Source organism: Callospermophilus lateralis, chromosome 14, assembly GCF_048772815.1.
Source record: "Callospermophilus lateralis isolate mCalLat2 chromosome 14, mCalLat2.hap1, whole genome shotgun sequence".
In the NCBI taxonomy this organism is placed as follows: Eukaryota; Metazoa; Chordata; class Mammalia; order Rodentia; family Sciuridae; genus Callospermophilus; species Callospermophilus lateralis.
The window spans coordinates 30,727,406-30,745,271 of record NC_135318.1 but is presented as its reverse complement, the minus strand read 5'-3'; the positions used below and the strand labels follow the sequence as shown (position 1 = coordinate 30,745,271).

The 17,866-nt window shown below is 39.7% G+C and overlaps 1 pseudogene; it reads right to left on the bottom strand.

The window, feature by feature from the left end:
* Positions 1 to 1,923: 1,923 nt before the first annotated feature.
* LOC143379960 (sigma intracellular receptor 2 pseudogene) overlaps positions 1,924 to 17,866 on the bottom strand; it is a 154,435-nt pseudogene continuing 138,492 nt past the window's right edge.

Here is a 17,866-nt window from a genome sequence, read left to right as displayed (position 1 = left end):
TGTCAAACTCCACATTCCTGCTGACAAGCGGCATCTGTGTGTACAATGAAATTTTGACAACACCGGCCTACGTTGCTTTAAATATACCAAGGAGGTCATGTCACAGTTAGTGAACATTCATAAATTACTTCCTAATGAATAAAAACAAGAGAATGCACAAACTTCCACTCTGCAAGAAGACCATATTCAGTCTCCACTGGAGACAGGGAACATCGATCCCTCACCAGCCAAGCAGGCCCTTGCATGCCCAAGGCGAAGTTCTACCCAGCGGTCTGCTTCCAACTCCAGGCTCTCTCAGCTCCCACAGTCCCAGCCTATGCATCTGAACTCTAACTCCTGGGAAAATGCTGGAACAAATCCCAATGTTCAGAGTTGTCTTTAGCTTCAAGAAAATATTTTCAGGAGTTCAGTTGTATTTACAGGCTGATTCCTAATGCATCCAATTTTCTATACCAACTGTAATTCACCTGTTATGTTTGGACTTTTAGCTATGCTACATTTTCTTAAATTGAAACATTTCTTATTCTCCAAGATCTCCATGATGTTCAAAAGCAAAATTGGTTTCCTATAAAAACTTGGCATCACTATCATTAATTAACAGAAAGCAGAATGCCTCTGTGTGTTTACCTTTGCAAAGTGTATCCATGCAACGCATTTCTTTCCCAGAGGCATCGTTTATTCCTATAGACCAGAAATTAAGAATGCATTTAAAAATAAATGCATGTCTTTCACCAGCAGGGAAGTTTTGAGAAGCAGACTACTATATTTTATGAAAGGACACTCAACACAGGGGTATGAAAATTAAATAGCGTCTTGAAGTATGAGAAAATAAATTATGTTAAATTGTTCAGTTAGTCTGAGGTTAGCTTTCTGTGGTTGATCCAATTTGCCAAACAATATATGGGCTGATCCTCCTGCCCATCAGTAGTTATTCATCGGCCTTCTTTATAGGATGATCCGAATTGGAAGTAATGCAAGATAGGGTGTGTGTGTGTGGGGGGGGGGGGGTGGGTGTGTATGCACTTACACTTTTATTTCTAGTTAAAATTCCAAGGACACATAGAAAATTACAGTTTAAAGTTAGAATTCTTTTAAAATGTGGCATAGGGTGGAAGGTGTAGTTCAGTGGTAGAGCACTTGCCTAGGATGTGTGAGGCCCTGAGTCCAAACCCCAGCACTGCAAAAAACAACAAAACAAATAAACAAAAAATTGCGTGTGTCTACGCACAGAGAGAAATATTATTCAGCCTGTAAAAAGAAGGAAACCTTGCTATTCTCAACAACATGACATTTCTGAAAAACTGAGTCCTAGCATATGAGAATGGGCTACTGAAAGCTTAAGGTGCCATCAGATGAAAGAAAGAAGCAGATGGAACCAGGATTGCATAAATGGCAATTTAATGGGAATTTATGGACAGCAGTGTGTCTTGGTGGCAGCAAGATAGGTGGATCCCTATACACATAGACAAAGCAGAAGAAAGGGGTTTATATGCTAAGCTCTACAGAGATGGGCCGTGGCCAACTGGAATGTACCTGTCCTTCTCAAAAACTATTAACATGACCAAAATTAGTTAAGAAACAGTCTGGATATCAGTGGTTGGCTCACCATACTCAGCTGATTATTCTAGTGACCTTGTTTGTCCTGCAGGGACTGAGATGCATGCCAAGGTCACCTGATGGGCAAAATGGTGGTTACAACCAAGATGGCTGTAGTCATGTCAGGCTGGATATCTACACATGGATGAACATTATGCTCAGTGAAATAAGCCAAACAGAAACACAACTACTCCATGACCTCACTTCTTTGTGGAATCTGAAATACAACTCATAGAAGCAGAATAGAATGGTGGTAGCCAAGCAGCATGGGGTGGGGTAATAGATAGGGGGAGGAAATAAGTTGTTGGTTAAAGAGACAGGTTACAATTATGCAAAACAAGTAAGTTCTTGAGATCGAATATGCACAATGATTGCTACATTTTTTTTTCCCCAGAGGAGTTTTTCTTGTATTTGGTTAAAAAGGTAACTGCCCTGTAAGCGTCTCTTCTCTGGGTCAGTGATTATTTTTCTCAGTTTTTTCCTTTATTTTCCCTCGTAGTAGGGGTTCTTCAACATGAAAAACAGAAGTAAGAGGAGAATGAAAAAGTAGGGGTTGTAGATAGCTACAAGGGTTAGTCGTTCCTGCAAAGTCTCAGAACCTTGTCCTTGGAAACCACTAGCTTTGGAGAAATCCCCCAATGGAAATGTTGTTAGAATGTGAACTGAGTAGATGATTGCAGGCATGCGGATCCACTTGCAATTTCTTCGAAGAAGGCATATGTTGCAAAGTGAAAGGAAGGCAGCTGAAACAAAAGCTCACAAAACACAAGGATTTAAACCACACTGGGGTGATCTGCATCAGAGGGTCTTTAAACTCTTTAGCATACCAAGTCAGCAGGTTTCTGAACTTGACCCAGTAGAATTCTCACAGCAGTACAGCCTGCAGGTCCAAAAACAGAGTGATGGGGATGTGGGAGAGGAAGTAGAGGCCCAGCAGCGAGTCAAGGGTGCACCTGACAATCACAGTCCCTATACTACAGTCAGGCAGGGAGCAGAGGTCCTCTTCGACCAGACCAGCCCTCCAGCAGCACAGGGATCCCCTGATTGCTACATTTAACAATACTTTAATGTATATTTGAAATTTGCTAAAAGGTTAGGCCTTTTGTGTGTGTGTGTGTGTATGTGTATGTGCGTGACTTTAAAGCACTGTAGTTAAGTGTACATTCCTAATAGGTTATACCTTAAGGGAATCATACAACTATTAACAAAGTTTAAATAGTGTTCAATAATAATATTTATTAAGTATATTTACTAATATTATTTTCTAAGTATTTTTATTTGGTAATAATATTGCTAGTGTTCATTTGAAACATCTGTTTGTGTGTGAATATATGTGTGTGTTTATATAGATAATTCAATTATGTTAACATTATTAGGAACTAAGACATTTAGTTTAAAAAGAGATGCAAGTAGAAAATTAAACAATTAATGCAAAATCCTATAGTTCTGAATTTAAGTGGACAATATTGACATGAACTCATGATACATTTTCTCTTTTTGCTTTCTTTTTAAATTTATTCTAACTTATTATATATGACAGCAGAATGCATTTTTAACTTATATTACACATATAATGCACAATTTTTCATGCCTCTGGTTGTACACAAGGTAGAGTCACACCATTCCTGTCTTCATGTACTTAGGGTAATGATGTTCTTCTCATTCCACTGTCTTTCCTGCCCCCATGTCCTCCCCCGGCCTTCCCCCCACTTTGCCCTATCTAAAGTTCATCCATTCCTCCCATGCTTTCGCCCATCCCCATTATGGATCAGTATCCTCATATCAGAGAAAACCTTCGGCACTTGGTTTTTTGGGATTGGCTAACTTCACTTAGCATAATATTCTCCAACTCCATCCATTTACGTGCAAATGCCATGATTTTATCTCTTTTAATGCTGAGTAATATTCCATTGTGTGTATATATATCACATTTTCTTTATCCATTCATCTACTGAAAGGTAACTAGGTTGGTTCCACAATTTTGCTATTGTGCCGCTATAAACATTGATGTGACTGTCTCTCTGTAGTATGCTGTTTTTAAGTCCTTTGTATATATGCTGAGGAGTGGGATAGCTGGGTCAAATGGTGGTTTCATTGCAAGTTTTCCAAGGAATCTCCATACTTCTTTCCATATTGGCTGCATCAATTTGCAGTCCCACGAACAATGTATGAGTGTGCCTAAAAGGTTAGATCTTAAGTGTTCTTACCACAAATTTAAAAAAGAAAGGAAAGAGGAAACTCTCAAAGTGATGGATTTGTTAATTGTTTGACTGTAGTGATCATTTCATAATGTATACATATATCAAAACATCAAGTTGTGCACCTTAAACATGTCAAATTCCAATTTGTTAATTATACTTCAATAAAGCTGAAAAAAAGCTAGAATTCTTTTAAAGACTAATGCTGGAAAGTGAGACTAAAATGTTCTTCATGTGGTTTATTGTTGTGATTTAAGTCATTGTGTATCTATACCCATGAATCATAATATAATATAGTTGCATTTCTATATGTATTATGATGTAGCTGAGGATGTAGTTCAGTGATAAAGTGCACGCCTAGCATGCACCAGGCCCAGAATAAAGAAGAAAGTCATAATGGCTTCTGGGTATGCCCTTGAAGTCTGGAGGCACACTTTATATTATTTTTGCGTCTGTGACTTTTATAATAAGGTTAGGAATGTAAGTAATGCTAATAAATATTAGACATTTGACAAACATTTGCCAACTTTAATTAGAGTTGATCTTCTATGTTTCCTACATTCCATTATAGAAAACATAAAATATTTTAATTTAAAATTCCTACTCAGAATCTCTCAAACCTGTCACTCACAAAAAGCAGGAGGCACAGTGGGACCGGTTGAAGGAAATGGCCTTGTTGGCAGTCCTCTTTTCTTTTCCCCTTCTGTTGAAAGCAGTGCCAGAGCCAAACAGAGCAATACCATGTGTCCTGGGAGCACTGAGTAACATCAATTCTATTAAACAGAAAATGGAACAGAGCACAGGCTCCAGCAGGCAGGGGAGGCTCACTGGGGCCTTGGCAGCAATAGGCAGGCAGCAGTGGGCACAAGGAACCAGAGTGCAAGCCAGGCCAGCTGCAAACTTTAAGATCCTCTAACATTCGATCTAACAGGTGCCACACATTGCCCATACAGGATCGCAAGACCTGCAGGATTCACCCCTCACCTGACCCTGCTGCACCCCTGCCTGCCCTCTGTGCTGTATTTGATTTCATCCCCAATTTCAACCTGGCAACTCTGTCCACCTGTTAAGGTCTATAAACAAGTCAGATTGGCCATACAGACTCCGCTGGCTCTCAACATCCACCTAAGTTTAGACAATGGCTTACCACTTAACCTCTAAGTTCTTGGTGTTCCTTTTTCTTCCTTATTTGGTAATGTTTAAACTTCTTTTCTAGAATTGTGAGCATCTTGGCCCCTCTAGCCTATCTTCAGGACTCCTCTGACTGTCCCCATAGGGAGCCCAGGCATTCAGTCCAATATTCCCAGCTTACATTTGCCTTCTGTCTGGGAATGGAGGGACTCGGTCTCAGTATCAAGGCACAAGGGTATAGTGAAATCAGACATAATTCAGAGTTTGTGGCTATGAAACTTCAGCTCAAAGGGAGGGAACACAGTAGCAAGAAATTCTTAGGACAGGCATGATCATGGTGTCAGGCAAGGGGTTGCTGGTTGGCTTGGGGTGACAAAGGCCTAACAATAAGGAAATGTCCATCACTGGAGCCCATCATTGGTAGCCATATCCCTGGACATCAATGTGAATTAATTCCAAAGATAGGTTAGTATTCTTCCTGCCAGGTCTGATTTTGAAACTGAGGTGGATATGGGGTTGGGACCATTTTAAATCTAATTTTAAGGATAGGAAGGATACAACCATAAGATGAAGAATGGGTATGAAAAGTAAATGAAGTGAATGCTTCTTAGAGAAAACACAGACTTTAACAAAGACCACATGTTGTAGAGTAGAGCAAGGCAGACTGAACAAGATCTTTTATTTCCACCCCAAGAATAATGTTTTGGAGAACTCTTGGGAAGAAAAACAAAATGTTGAAGTAGTTAGCAATTTTAGGTTTTCCAAACTAAACAGAAAATAGTTATGATAGTAACTATAAATTTACTCACAAACCCAAAGCATTTATTTATAGTGAGCATGCACCTGTCTGAAGGAGAAGGAATAAATTTTCCGTTTGGAACTCACAAGCTTCCAAGTTAGAAGACAACCCTTTCCATCGAGCAGGTAGTTCAAATGGAACAGGTGATGGAGGCAGCCTGCTGGTTATAAGATAACATCTAAACTCAAGCACCAAGATCAAAAGGTCCTCCCAAAAGTATGTCAGTAATTTAATTCTCTTCACTGTGTAATCTGATTTGCCACTATAAATCAATGTAATGATCACAGCAGCAAATACTTAAATACAGGCTTCAAACCTGGATAATTGCCCAGAAGTAAAATGTATCTAAGGATCCAATATTCTGACATTTAATAAAAGTTTGAATTATATTTGCAGCCTGCTGTGATTTAATTTTCTTGAGTTCAATATTTAATAAACAATAGAAAACTATTATAAATAATCTCGTTCCATTCAGAAACTACTGGTTACCTGCCTAGATCAGGGGTCACACGTTAAGAGATTAAATTCCAACTGAGCCACAAACTAGTTGTCTAATAAATTACTCAATCTGTCAGTTTTCTCACCAATAAAACAGGGATTATGACAGAATCTACCTAACATGGAGGATTCATGAATTATTACACACAGAGAACCCAGAACACTGCCTGACATGTAGTGAGGACTCAGTTAAGTTAATTATGTTGAGGGTTTTTGTTTGTTTAAGTGGATCCAGGCTGCCCTCCATTCTTGTTTTGTTTGCTTGCTTGCTTATTTCAAACAATGATACAAAAAAAATATTTTTAGGAAGAGAAGAATTTTCCCAATTGCTGATTTCAACCAGGGCAATCTGTATCTGAATCAAACATTATCAAAGAGAAAGCTAATTGGGGAACAAATTTAAAAACAGTCACAGGCTTCTGATTTCCAAATCTGATAGAATTTCTGCAAAGCACAAAAAGAGAGACCTGATAAACAGTGTACTACAATGATGTTGCATGTGTCTACTTCTGCCACCTCTGCTATAAGTTTCATAATAGCAATAAATATGTCACATTTGTCTTTTTATCCTTAGAGGTTACAAGGATGTCAAGAGCCTAGAAAGCAGTACACAGTGATTCTGGTTGATTGTTTAAATGAATGAAATTCAATATGAATTAGAGACTTGACACAGAACTCATAATTCACCCTATCTTCATGTAAGCTAGTGCTATTTCACAGCAAAGAACTCTTGAAAAAAAGCCTAACTAAACACCAATATTTTTCTGTAAAACTGTTGGACAATTTGTTTTTCTTCCTGGATCTCTGATTATTTAGGTAGAATAGTATATAAATGGGACAAGGACGCATAACAATAATAGCTCCCACTTACTGAGAGTTTTCCATAGTACATTTAACTTTTATAACAAGTCTGAGCTGTAGCTAGTACCCCTGTACCAGTTTTACAGACGATGAGAACGAAGAACATAAAAATTGAGTTTTTGCAAAATCATACAACTAACAAGCAGCAGGCCTTGCCTGAAACCATTTTCTCTGATTTCAGAGAGCCCTACGTTTGATGATTACACTGAAGTTAACCCTCTTAAAAATTACAAAATAACAGCTGAGAGGATCTTACATATTTTACATGAAAGGAAATTGAGATGCAGAGGTATGAAGTGCCTGCTAAATACCACCTGGTTCATCAAAGGCAGAGCCTGAGACTTGAGTTTCAGATTTCTGTTAGCCAGGTGCAGTGGCACACACTGTATTCTCAGCTACTCTGGTGGCTGAGGCAGGAGGATTGCAAATTTGAGCCTAGTCTGGGCAATTTAGCAAGACCTTGTCTCAAAATAAAAAGGGCTGGGTGTGTAGCTCAGTGGTGGAGCACTTGCCTAGCATGTGCTGCGGCCCCGGGTTCAATCCCTCGTATGCAAAAACAAAAAACAAAACAAAACTCAACCTCCTGTCCAGTCATCCAAAATGCTTTCTCCTATACCTAATCACTTCCTTTTTAACAAAAGCAGCACTATCCTCACTCTGACAAACCTCAGTCAGTCTCTTTACTGAATACTAAAAAGGATTTCCCTTGTAGAAATAACCTGCTCTTATTTCATAAGTTTAATCAATTCTTTTGAAATCCAAAAAAAAAAAAAAATGCATTACAAATTAAATTCCATGGGTTAATCATCTAAGCATTCATTTTTAAAAAATTATCTCTGCCTTTGAAGTTGCCACTCAGAGCACGCCATCTGACACAGACTCCTTTCTAGGGACTTGGTCAGATGAAGGGGAAAAAAAAAAAAGACAGAGTTCAAATCTATTTTCACAATCAGATCTATCATTCACCAGGTGATTGCCAAGTAATAGATGTGGGTGACAACAGTTCCCTGATGAGGTCCAGCGTCTTAACTCAGAGACCCATTGTGTTCAATCCATTTGTTAAAGATGCCCACAGTACACCAGCCATGTGATGATTGAGTTATTGTTCACCAAGCCTGCATTCCGAGTGATGCAGGGAGAAAAGCCACATATGCAGAAGGCAAATCAGACAAGAACAGCAACGATGCTTGGCTCAGTGTAGAAGGAAGACTGTTCCTCCGGCTTATTTTATTCTAGCAGTGATGGCCGCTGGAACACAGGAGCCTTGTGGGAATGGAGGGTGCCTTTCCAGGGGAGGAAAAGGAGAGGATTCAGTTTATGGACAAGGGAAAATAAACATGAGACCTACCCAGTCCCTTTGGAATCATCCCTAAGACCTGCTACAGAGTCATCCCATTAAAAGTGCTCTTTTGAAATAAGACACCAAAGGGTAGCAAAATGTCAATAATTGTCGAATCTGGGGGACTGGACACAATGAGGCCTACTATTCTATTCTATTTTTTTGGTGAATTCAAAAAATTTCACAGGGAAAGCGTGGTGGTGGTATTTTAAGGCAGTCCCTTCCTTAGGAAGAAGGAGACCCCCAGAGTCTTAGTGACTATGGCCATCCAAGAAGTAGAGAGCACTGGACTTGAACTGGGAAGCCCATGATCCCCAGCAGTCCAGGAACTTCTCTGGCCACAAAAGCCTTGAGGATTCCGCCTTCCCTGCTCCCCCATGTACTTCACACTCTTTTCCTCGTTTGCTCCTATCAAGCTCTGGGTAGCTCAGGTTATGCTGAATCTCCTTTATCTTCTTCCCCTTTTCAGCAAGAGTCTGAGTGCTCCTTGAGAGAGGGGATCACCACTTCTGTAAGAATGAACCACTGGCACCCAGAGCAGTGGCTGCTTGTAACCAGCACTCAGTAAATACTTGCTCTCAGCCAAGGAAGAAAGGAACTGACATTGATTAATTATACACTTATTAATAGTGCCCATCTACTAGAGTTTGTTGCAAAAATTAAATGAGATCACTCAGTGTGGTGATTGGTGAAATCACTTAGCATGGTGAGCATTCATTTAATAATAGCTGCTTCAGTCATTATCAATATGACTACCCAAATTTCCTACGCTTCCCTCCCTGCCCCCTTGGGTACTGGGGATTAAACCCAGGGGCATTCTACCATAGAGCTACACCCAAGCCCTTTTATTTCTTATTTTGAGAGAGGGCCTCTCTAAGTTGCTGAGAGTCTTGCTAAGTTACTGAGGCTGGCCTCAACTTGCAACCCTCTTGAGTTGCATCCTACGCTGTTTAATCATTACCTACAAGATGCACCCAGTCATACCATCACTGAGTGGCAGAATTCAAGCCCAAGACTATTTGTCTCCAAAGCACATGCTCTTAGCTCTACATCATTCTGCTTCATTTCTAACATCACTGTAAACTCTACATATATCACTCTGCAGCAGGGCCTAAATAGAGCCAGACGTTCTCCCAGGACTACCACTTGTGTATCGTTATCCTCAGTGACAGCATGTCAGATACCACCTGACATCTTCCATGACTCAGTGGAGGAATCCTCAAGCTGTTCCAGGCTGCTTGGTCTTAATTTAATCCTTGAGTGGACAGAAAGAAACAAATAGCAGTCATTGTGGCTTGTGTGGTTGAAACAAACGTAGATTTTCCTTGAGTCTGCAGTTTTCTTCCCCATGTGCATTAGTGTTAGTATATTCTATATATTTTCTTTACAGTGAGTTTAATCATGGATAAAGTAAATCATGTGGGTGCTACTAGTCAAATGGCACAGGTTTGGATTAAATGTTAACAGAATGCTGGGCTCCAACCATTTCCTTTTCTTTCATTTGCACTTAAATTTGACTCCCCACCCCCGCCCCAGGAACTCTGGACTGCAGTTCTCTTGGAAGACAGAGTGTGAGGTAGGCTGATGGGCAAGGGGTGCAGTAAGGGATAAGCAGTCTATAATCTCTGCCTGTTTCATTTACTCTGTGATCTCAGGCAGGTTATTGCATCTCTGTATGCTTCTGCATGCCCGGCCAGAAATGAAGAAAATAGCACAGAGATCTAGTAAGAATTGAGAATTCAGATTTGCAAAGAATTTGACAACCTCCTTAAGAGATACTAAAAAGGAGTTTATTATATATGCAGATCATTGCATTATGTTCTACTCCACATCAATAAAGTACAGATTTCTCAGCTTTGTTCATATAAGTTTTCTCAGCCCAAGCTGAAGAATCTGCACCAGGAGGCCACACCCAGTCACTATCAGGCCAAAGACAGCCTCAGGGTCCATTTGCCTCAGGAGATCAGATGCCTACTTTTTCCTTTGTGTTTCCCCTGTGAATTCAACAAGGGATTCAGGGTTTGGACTTCCAGGATCAACCCTCAGATATACTTTTTCTAAATATATCACCAAGATGAAATGTTAATTGCATCAAATAACCTACCCTAAATCTATATTTTCAGCCTTCTGGGGACCTTGGAGTGAAATTTGAAAGCTATCTCCTTGGCAAAGGAATGGAACCCTTAAAACAACAAAATGGATTGTTGGTGTACAATAAGGGGTTAAAGGTAGGCATGCATCCCTCAAATGTTTGCCTACATTTGAAGTTCAGCAGTTTCACCCCCTTCTCAATGGTGGCACTTCCTCTAAAGAAGAGCAACACAAGAATCTTCTGGAGACCAGAGGATGTCAGATATTTCCGTCTTCAGTAAAACAGATGCCTTCCCAGAGGACAATAGTCTCCCTCCTGCATACTTAACACAAAATACTAAAGACACACAGTGGGGGAAATAGGAAACTGTAGAATCAGAGGACTAAGAATGTGGTGCTTCTTACTGAGTGTTCAGAAGCAAGAGAAATTTCAGGAACAAGAAGGTAAGTTTTTAAGAACTTACTAACTCCCAGAAGTGTCTAGAAATTGTGATCACAACAGAGCACTGGGATAACATCCAAAGGAGTTCATAAACCCTTGAAACATGAGCAAAAGGAAACAGTAGATCAAGACACCCAGAACAGAAATACCCTCAGCCCCAGGAGCCAGGGAACCATTGCCAGATCTCTGTTGAGGGAGAATTTGGGTCACCCTTGTGTAACGAGCAAGGGCTAAATGTTGTTAGATGTACAATGAATTAGCCAGGTGAATGAACAGCGAATCAGCACTAAGCACACTGAATTATCTCAAAATAATCCATTCATGCTTTTAAGCTTTGATTCAGGAGCCCTAACCAGGTATTAGTTACAGCTGAAAACTGCATTTAACAGATCCTACATGCTATGTGACATCCACCCTGTGTCACAGATGGTGAACAGATCAGCCTATGTCAGAAATACCTACACACTTCCTACCACAAGGAAAAAGCACTTCATGATCACCTCCTGTCCTTATGCAACCGTGTTGGCCTCTAACAACCCCATCATGACTTTTTACCTTGGCTTCTCTGCCCAGTATCACCTCTGTTGCCCATTCTGTACTCTTTCCCCTAAAAATAACACTCTGTTCATTCCATTTGCAGTAATCCAGTTAAAGTAACTTATATAAATTATGGATGTTTGATAGCCTTTCCCAAAGAATTTGAATTTAGAAACAGAAGACCATTAATCTCAATTCATCTTCAGGTTAAAGGTTTTACTAATGTATAGGTGACTTTTTAAAGTATTAGAGCATCTTGGTCTTGGGGGCAAGTTATTGAAAGTAAATCAAGATACTTCAAGTGAAAAGGGAATCTGTGTTTCATTCTGTGACTCCCTGTAGACCATTTTAGTGCTTCTTCATCCCCAGACAGAATAAAGCTGGCCCACGCTTTTGAGATTCCATGTTAATGTTACAGAGATAGACCAGCTGTCCCTAAACACCATCTATGATTTGCAGAGGGAGTGAATTTAATGGTTCAGCTTGGTTTCCTTCACAGCAACCAAGGATTTAGGGACAACATAGCTCAAATAGAACCCTATCTATGAGATGAGTGTTTTGTTGGCAGGTACCTTATAGGCTGAGTGGACATCCTATAAGCTATTTCCTACAAGGGCTCTTCCCTCAGACACTTTTTAAAAAATATTTATTTTTTAGTGGTAGTTGGACACAATACCTTTATTTTATTCATTTAGTTTTTATGTGGTGCTGAGGATTGAGCCCAGGGTGAGCTAGGCGAGCACCCCTTCGCAGAGCCACAACCCCAACCCCATCCCCTCAGACACTTTAAATTAGCATTTCCTAAATTTCCTGATGGTAGGTACACCTGAAGAGTCTGAATCAGTGAGTCTGGGATGGGGCCTGGGAACATCTGCTTTCAGTAAGAGCATCACATGATTCTGATCATGAAGGAAGCTTGGGAAACTCTGCTGAATCAAACTACAGAGGCTCCTGGCTTCACAGAAGGACATTTTTAAGTAGCCAAGTTCCACCATCCTATAGCTACACCTCAAAATGTCCAAGCCTAGGATTCTCAATGCACCTCCTCTCTCCTCAGTCTGACACCCCGGGAGTCTTCTTTCCGAATCATTTGGAGGTTTGGGGGAGTCAATGTGAGAATATTCAAGATTGCCCATCAATGTTGGATGGGAAGTGAGGATTATAAAGAAATAGGTTTCTCTCTCCTTCTTCAGAGATCTGGATGATAAGACAAACTCTCCTGCTTTAAGGACTTTGGCTGCTTTGTGATAGATTAATTGAATCCCTCACAGTTTCCCTTCATCCCTGTCTCAGCATTCTAATCCCTGAATACTACGGTCTCAGACATTCTGTCACATAGTTTGGAATAACAAATCACCTTTCCCAGAACATTCCCATGAAGGGTTGAAGGGACAGTGATGTGTATTAAACTAAAGCCTTGGTTTTACATGTTGTGTGATTCAAATAATATTATGCTAAAGAAGATGGGGTGGATAAGCAGCTAAAGGAAGCCACAAGATGAAGTTGGTCAAGCAGACAGCTAATGACAGCAGTTAAAGTCATTCTACCCTTGTGTAGAGTTGAGTTTTAAAACTAAGCATGATGTAAAACAAAAAAAATGCCAAAAGCTAATGAATATATGAAAGATTGTTCCACCTCAGTAAGAACACAAGTTAAAAGAAAAATCGGCTCAGATTTTGCCTATCAAACTGGCAAGGAGAAAAAAGAATAATCCCTAGTGCTGGTGAGGAAGTGGGAAGGCAGGCTGTAACTATATCGCTGATGGATATGAACAGGCACACCTTTTCTGGGAGGTAAAAAAGCCTTAAGCTGTTCCTATTTCTTAAATCTAGCAATTTTGCTTGTAAGAATTTATCCTAAAAAAAATTATCCTAAAAAAGTTAGACTGGACAAAAAGATTTATGGTGGTTGTTCATAACAACATTGACTATATTGGCAAACACCTAGGGGAAAGAATATCCGGCAAGAGTAATCTGTATATGTATGAGCAAACTGAGGCAGGTACATAGAATAGAGACTACACTATCACTGAAAATGACAAGTTACAATTATACTGATGGGCAGGGAAGTGTGTTGACGAAATATTTAGTGAAATAATAGTTACAAAAGTTTTGCTCTCATTTTTATATTAAATAGACTGTAGTAAATATATTTAGGCATGCCTGCCTAGTTCTTACTCTATTTACAATCAGCTCTTTGTATCTAGGGGCTCCATATTCATGGATTTAACCAACTATGGATTGAAAATATATTTTTAAAGTTGCATCTATACTGAACATGTACATTATTTTTCCTTAAACAGTGCAGTGTAACAATTATTAAAGAATTGTAATGCATTCTGCTGTCATTTTTTTAAATCAATAAAAAATAAATTAATTTTAAAAATAATATTATTCCCTGAACAAAACAATACAATAACATTTTTACAGCATTTTCATTGTTCTAAGTATTATAACTAATCTAGAGATGATTTACAGTATATAGGAACTTGTATATGCCTTATATGCAAACAGTAGGCCATATTACATAAAGACTAGAGCATCCACAGATATTGGGCATCTGAGCTGATGAGGTCCCAGAACCAATCTCCTGTGGAGACCTAGGGAGGACTATATTTGGAATTACTCCTCACCCGCAATCCCTACTAAAAGAGAAGGCTTCCTGGCTCAGTTTTAATAACAACTCAATTTAGGTAGATTGATATGAAGAACCAATAAATAGTCTGAATTCTCATTCTGGGTAATTGGAAATAGAGACACAAAAAAACAGGGTCATGTGGCTCTTGACACGTGAACTGCAGGACATTGTCACATTGAAGCCAAAGTGGCCATTTTCAACCACCTACAAGTCAAGGAGTAAGCAGAGGAATGTCATCTGCAGAAAGGACAGGTGTAGAGCAAATGAATAGGAATGAGTGCTGTGAGTGGCTGATAGATAGAAGTGGGAGTGTCACTGTCTCCTGCCTCTCCTCACTGTTAAATAAATCCCCGCTAGCTGAGGTACCTTGAGTCATATAAGAGTAAACTTGCAAGAATATGCTCCCAATTAACAAATGTACAGGATAATAACTATAGTCAACAAGATTGTATTTATATTTGAATTTGCTTAGAGAGTAGATCTTAATTCTTCTCACTACACACAAAAAGGTGACTATATGAGGTGATAGATGTGTTGATTAGCTTGATGGTTGTCATCATTTCACAGCTATACACGTATCAAAGGATCATGTCATATACTTTGAACATATACTAATTTTATTTGTCCATTATAGTTCAATAAAACTGGAGATAGAAGAATCAACATCAGAGTTTAGCAGATGTTATTTCATAAAAATGGAATTTCAGATAAATTTTGTGATCCTGTTCTTTGTATTTTCTGATGACTATGCATGAAGCAAAATGTCAGAAAGCCTGCAATCCATCCAGGACTCTCCTTTAAATTAACTGAGTGGCTTTAGGAAATCATTCCACCATCCAGAATATGGGAATTTCAAGTGCAAAATTCCAGATTTTTCTGCAGAGGATAAAGACAACTCATGGAACTAACCACACACAACACTCCATATTTGCCCACCTTGCAGATGGCTTAAAACCCAAGGAAGAAAGATGAAATAATGTTCTGTCAACTAGTGGCAATCTAATGTAAATTATGATTCTGTTTCTTAGTGTGTATGATTTGGGGCAAATTGCCTGATGGGATTTTATCTCAGTAAAATAGAATTAATTTGATACTGGTTTCAAGGACTGTTATAATAACTAAGGTGAGATAAATCGTGCACATAGTTCTTTGCATAGTACCTAGAACATAAAATAGGTATTGAATAAATAGTTGTATTCCCCAAAGGTCTGTTCAAGACAAATGGGTTCTTTGCTTTCCAAGAGACTACTTACTCCCTATCCTAGGCTGGTGCTTCTAAGATCTCGGAGTGCAAATGAATCCCCTGGAGATGATTCTAATGTGCAGTTCCTTTCAGTATGTCTGTGGTGGGGAGGGTACCAGGGCTGGTGGTTTGCATTCCTAACTAGTCCCAGGTGATGCCAACGCAGCTGTTCTGCCAGGCTGGTGGTGGTAACGATTTTTCTCAGAGAATTTCTAACATAGAAGAGCTTTTCATACCTATTACCCACATACAAAAGAATAAACTGGAAACTTTTTATTGTAGTGCCATTTGGTGACTAATGTCCTAGTCACGTTGGGGTTAAACACTGCCATGTTTCCCATTTCAGCTCCTGGAGTCATGGTTTCTAAAATATATTATTAGTTCACTTTTTGGCTTTGGTAAGTACAAGACATAATTTAATCTTTCTTTGGTGATTTGTGAGGCACTTCAGACCCTTGCAGCGCCTCGGGTCATTATTTAGAACATTCACTTTCATTGCCCTGTCCTAAAGACGCAAGAGTTATAGGATAAGAAATTGCACTGAATTTGTTCAGATCCAAAGCATGGGCTGAGCTCTGCGGAAGGTGTTCTTTCTTTGTTTTGGTTTTTGTTTTTGGTGTGTGGCTGTGTGAGTGAGTGAGTGAGTGAGTGTGTGTGTGTGTGTGTGTGTGTGTGTGTTGCTACTCTTTGGAGTATCTTGTTTTGCCTTAATATAAAATACAAAACACTATTCAGGTTAATTGAAAGATTCAAGTGTTATATGGATAGTTATACATAGTGCTACAGGATTGTAAGTAACCAGGGACCCCTTTAATAGGCCATTTCAACTTCTACCACCTTGCTTTTTATTTTGTTTTGTTGGTTTTTTGGTACTGGGGATTGAACCCAGGGGTACTACACCTCTGAGCCATATCCCCAGCCCATTTTTACACTAATTTAGAGACAGGGTCTCACTGAATTGCTTAGGGCCTTGCTAGGTCGCTGAGGCGGACTTTGAACTCATGATCCTCTGGTCTTAACCTCCTGAGCAGCTAGGATTATGGGTGTGGGACACCATGCCTAGCTCCTTCTTCTACTTCCAATGGAGAGTGCTGAAGGGCACATCCACAGGACAAATTCAGACCCTGGGTACCCTTGGAGCCATATTACCTCCTCAGTGATGCAAATACTCCTTTCTCCCTAGCCCCTATCTGCACAAAGAATTAGAGCTGCTTCAAAGTTACTTTGGGGATGGGGGTGGGAGACAAAGCCACTTCTCAAACAAATGAACTCAAGACTTCTACCAAGCACTTAGGGAATCGGTTTGGCTTTAGCTTGCAATAGTTTTACAGAAAATTTCTGCTCTATGAAGTGGTCATTCTCAAGCTGTTTTAAGCTCTCCCAAGATCTATTAGAAAACACCTGAACCATGTCTAGTCTTGCCTGGCTCTGTTTTTCTCCAATCAGTTCTGAATGGTTCCTCCCTTGTCCTCCCTCTCCCTCCCTTCTTCCTTCCTTGCCTCTCTCTCCTTCCTCTCAGGCATTCTTGCTGAAGCAAGACCTGTGATGATTACAGTCAAGGAGAAGCCCATGTCCCCTCTCCATCCTCATTAGGCATCCCCTTTGTTTCCAGTCTTTGCCCTGTGAGCTTTCTCTGTTCCACTCCTACAGGGGAACTTGTTTTCCTTTTTACGTATTTAAGGGCAGGTACTGTAGTTTCCAGATTCCAAGTCTTTCCAAAGGTCTACAGGTCCCCGTACACACCTGTCTCATCGAAGGTAACTTGGATATGTATTTCGTAAGCCTTAAAAAATGTTCATACCTTCTTAACCTAGTGATTTCACTCTTAAGAACAGAATTTGCCCTAAAAATTAATTAAGGCTGAACACAGAGATTTATGATGATTGTTCGTAACAACATTGAATATATTGGCAAATCCCTGGAGTAAAGAATATCCAACAATAGGAATTGTTGCACAAACTGAAGCAGGTACATGCAATGGATACACACTAGCCCCTCCTCCAGCTTCTGAAGTTAAGTCTGACTCACCTTCCACTTAGGCCATTGATAGGCATGTGGGGAGGGCATTCTGCTTGAACAGTTCTGAAGCACCAGCCACACCAGCCCAAGATAAATACAAATTGAATTCCAAAAGCCTCAATGAATGCAGATCAGTAGTACCTATTAGAAATATAATGCATACAATTAGATGGAACTTAAAATTCGTCTAGTAGCCACATTTTTTAAAAAGCAAAAGATCAAGGAGCTAGTTATTTTACATTTTAAGTCTTCAAAATTCAGCTTTGAATGTCACATTCACCACGTATTTCAATTGGCACCAGCCACAATACAAAGACTCAGCAGCCACATATGGCTACTGGCTCCCACTACTGGGAAAAGCGGAACATAGATCTTTACTGTGATTTCCTTAAAGGAGCAGGGTGAGAGGTTTTTGTAAACCATCGTATATCATAAAGGTTACATCCCCAAAATCCTTTCTAGACAACTCTCTGGA